Source organism: Penaeus monodon, chromosome 1, assembly GCF_015228065.2.
Source record: "Penaeus monodon isolate SGIC_2016 chromosome 1, NSTDA_Pmon_1, whole genome shotgun sequence".
In the NCBI taxonomy this organism is placed as follows: Eukaryota; Metazoa; Arthropoda; class Malacostraca; order Decapoda; family Penaeidae; genus Penaeus; species Penaeus monodon.
The window spans coordinates 15,212,891-15,217,890 of NC_051386.1; positions in this window are offsets into that span (position 1 = coordinate 15,212,891).

The window sequence follows — 5,000 nt, forward strand, 5'->3', positions numbered from 1 at the left end:
GAGGAGGAGAAGGAGGAGGGAATAGAGAAGAGGAAAGAGGGAATTGCAGGAGGTAGAAGATGAGGAAGGGGGGGAGGGGGATGTAGGGAGGTAGTAGAGAATGGGGATAGGGGATGAGTAGGGGGGGGAGCAGGTGGGAGAAAGGAATTCATATTGAAGAGGCGCTGAAGCAATATAGAGAGTTATTTGGAACGGCGGAAATGGATGGATATATAGATGGAAAGATTGAGGTAAGATGAAAAGATTTTGTGTGGGTATGTTTGTTGCCGTGTGTGTGTGTGTGTGTGTGTGTGTGTGTGTGTGTGTGTGTGTGTGTGTGTGTGTGTGTGTGTGTGTATATTTATGTATTTATGTATGTATGTATGTGCATGTGTGTGTTTGTGTGTGTGTGTGTGTTTATGTGTGTGCCTGTGCGTGTGTATATCTATATCTGTGTGTGTGTGTGTGTACATATGTGTGTATGCATGCGCGTGTGTATGTTTGTGAAAAAAAGCAGGAGAGAGAGCAGGGAACAACTTCAGCATGATTATTCCACGTGTAAATACGTGCACATACCTGCATATACACAGATTGCAAAGGAGTATAAACATGCATACTTAAATGGATACGCATACACAAATGCAAACATACCCGCAGACACTCGTGCTAACAAAATCCTATCATCTAAAGAGTATGAAGTATGAACTACAGAACTATTAAACATATCACCGCCAACAAGAACAGTCATGATTGATAATGGTGATAATAATTATAATGATAATGAGGATGATGATAATGATAATAGTAATAATTGCAATAATAGTAATGATGGTAAGAATGATGATAATGATGATAATTATTATGATAATAATGATGATAATAATATTGATAATTTTGATGATAATAATAATCAGAAGAATAAAAAGTACTGTTACAACTAATAATAACATTAACGATGACATTGCTAATGACAATGATGATGATAGTAATAATCATGATACTAACAGTGATATGAAAATGATAATAATGATAGTGTTCATGATGATATTAATAATAATAATTACAGTGATACTGATAAAGATGATCATCAGAATCACCACACACAAGGACTCGTGTAACATGTTCAGACACGTTCAAACAAGTCGCGGACGAGAAGAGCTGAACGATCGTTCCCGTGGCTTTAGGAAACGAGGTCATTGCCGGTGAAGACAAATGAATATCTGAGGTTAGGGGGGTCGGGGGAAGGGAGGAAGAGAGAGATAGAGAAAGGGAGGAGAGAGGGAAAGGAGGGATGAAGAATGAGCGAGAGAAAGAGAAGGAGGAGGAAATAGAATGAGTGTGAGAGAGAAAGGGAAGGGAAAGGAGAGGGGGAATGAATTATGAGGGAGAGACAAAGAGGAAGGAGGGAAGAGAGAATAAGTGTGTGTGTGTGGGGGGGGGGGGGGAGAGCGAGAGAAAGAAGAGGGATGAAGAAAGAGAGAAGAAGAGTGAGAGAAAGGGAGGAAGAGAACGAGAGAAAGAGGAAAGGGATAAAAAGAGGAAAGTAGATACAAGAAACAATGTAGAAATAAGAAAAGATAAAGAGGAAAGTAGATAGAGAAGAAGAGAAGAAGAGAGAGAGAGAGAGAGAGAGAGAGAGCAAGAGAAAGAGAAAGAGAAAGAGAAAGAGACAGAGAAAGAGAGAGAGGGAGAAAAGAAAGTTAATAATGCAGTAACCATAAACGTGAATAAAATTACGGGAGCTGATGTATAGGATTTCCATCAATATCTTATGTAAATGTGATAAAATGAGACCAGCCCTTGTGATCGATACACAGGATATTGATATCGTCTTAAAGGGCTCTGTAATATGCTTTATGTCGATTTGTCTGTTAATTTATCTATCTATCATCTATCATACATCAATATTATGTTATATTGTGTGTGTGTGTGTGTGTGTGTGTGTGTGTGTGTGTGTGTGTGTGTGTGTGTGTGTGTGTGTGTGTGTGTTGTGTGTGTGTGTGTGTGTGTGTCTATCTGTGTGTGAATGTATGTATATATTTTTTTTATTATTATAGTAGTAGTTTTTTTTCTATTTTCCCATATCTATTTTATTACCTTTTACGTAAGTCAGTCCCTTACCGTTTATTTAAACCTGCTGTGTTCAGCAAGAGTTAATCACACAAGTTCAAACACACGCACACACACACACACACACATACATATATATATTGTAGGGAGACGATTTAGTTAGCTCAGTTTAGTCCTTTACTTACACCCTAATTGCGCAGTCACGGGACAAGCTTTGATGTATCATGTATATTCATAAAATTATGATATTAAGTTATATAATAACTTTCGATATAGCATGATTACATCTAGTTATTACACCAGTTAAGAGTTAAGTACATTTATTCACCACCCTGGCTATCTGCTGAGGTGTGGGCAATCGTGATTACAGTTTTATATATATATATGACATAGTACAGTATTCTTTGACTACTGTAATTGTACATGATAGAGTAAAAATATATGTCATACATCATGCAAAAAATATTAGGTTGATATGCTTTTCCCAAAAATATTCACATAGTTCTTTATACCTCATGTTAGGTGGTCTGAAAGGCTGTATCACATGACATTCCGACATATAGTGCTCAAGCGTTCGCTTGCTTTCTTCGTTACACAGTCTACATCCAGATTCATCTGCCTTCTTGCACCGTGCAGTTGCCGGTGCATTCTGTAAGCTAAACGTTTTCTGGCAATAACCACGTCTTATTGTCTCGTTTGACTTCAGTGCCACCTATAGGAAGGCTTGCTATCTCTATAATGATTGTATTGCCATATGGTACAACTTTCAGGCCTTTGAGTGTTTGTCAGATCTACTAGTTCTTCCTTATAGGAACTTTTCAGTATATGTGCAACCCTAGCAAGAGGCATCCCAAGATCTATGTTTACAGTATCTTCGCCAATTTGTCTACGTGGTCGTGCTTGCGTATGCCAACATGAGATGGTATCCACACAACTTGAATGTTGAAATTGCGCCCTATTGCATAAGTTACGTTACGCTTAATGCAACTCACATCGCCACCTGCTTTGAAAGATTTTAGTGTCCGAAGAGCACTTTGAGTCACAGAAAACTACGTGTAGTGCTGGCCCAATTTTGCACTCTCATATTAACTTGATGTTGTAGGAAGCTATTTCTGCATACAGCGCAAGCACAACCAGCTTTGTATCCAGACTGTACGCATCCGTCAGAGTAACACTCTGTGTGATTATGTGTGTTCCTTTATCGTTGCTAACACAGTTGGTTTTAACACGCAGTTGTGTTTGTGTGTGTGTGTGTGTGTGGTAGACATGTTAGGTACACAATCAATGCTGATTTTTTCCATGGTGGAATAGATCGACCTTTTGGCATTTTACGGACATTGAGCTTTGTAATATTCATGGAGATTTTATGTATTAGAAGGCACGCATGTAATTAGTCACGTCTGCTTGCGTGATTTTATGTTGCTGTTGTTTTTGGAAATCTATCCGAAATGGATGGCAAGTTTAGTTGTGATCTCATCTTCACTATCTTTGCTGTTCTCGGGGCGCCGAGACATCTTCATAGCTTCTTTTTGCACTACCTCCAAGCTATCTATTTCTGATTCATTACACTGCAATAAGTGCAGTTCATATTAGTCTACAACTGTGACCTTATAATAGCCAAGTGAAACAGTCTAGTGAGCTCAACATTGATGCCATGTTCTCTTCCGACAAGAACTTTCAGCGGTTTCAATCTCTCCCAGAGTCTCTTCTTTATTTAAAGTATCAGGTCTATGTGTATAAATATCTCGGGGTTCATCCCGAGATATTTATACACATGTCAAGCTCCTGGTCACCTATGTGAAAGGTGGGTAAGGATATGATACATGGGTTGATAGGATGGTGAAACCGAGCGTGCAAATACCGTAGATTTATCCAGCGGCACGTGTTTTTGAAAGAAAAAAAAATCTTTTCCATGCCGCTATCATAACTCACACGCTATATACTGCACCTCTCAGAGCGTTTTTTTTTTTCTTTTATCGAGACGTCTAGAGGCAGAGAAAAATTCTTAAAATCCTAGTGACTTCTCTGTCTTCTACTTCAGGTGCTTATGCTGTGATGGATGGTTTCAAGTGCAATAGAGATGTCAAGTGTTTGATGCACATAGACAAATACGGATAAATGGATATATATATAAGATGAACTGATAGATGTATATGTAGGTTTATATAAGGACACAAGTATTGGGAGACTTGTGTTTGTCGGTCATCACACACACACACACACACACACACACACACACACACACACACACACACACACACACACACACACATATATATATATATATATATATATATATATATGATATATAGTATATATATATATATAATATATATAATATGTATACACACACACACACACACACACTATATATATATATATATATATATAATATATATATATATATATATATATATATATATATATATATTATACATATATATATATATATATATGTGTGTGTTGTGTTTGTGTGTGTTTATATATATATATATGTATGTATATATGTATTATATATATATATATATATATATATATATATATATATAATATATATATATATATATAATGATGTATATACGAAAGTGAACGAAACTTGGTCTTAGATTTCTTGGTCAATTATTCCACGTCAGTTGCTCTGACCTGTTAGATAGGCCTATATTGGTAACACTCATTAATAACCATATATATTGCTAAAAGATAAGAAGATTAATCCACACACACGTACAATATGCCTTTTTTTCTCTCTCTCTCACACACACTCACGCACGCACGCACATACACGCACGCACGCACGCACGCACACACACACATACACACACAAACGCACAACCAAATGCACGCAGACGCACGTATGCATGCACGTACACAGGCGCACATACACACATACGTTGACACACACATACCCAAAGACATTCTCGAACCACGCATGTAAAAGGCCATGTTACTTT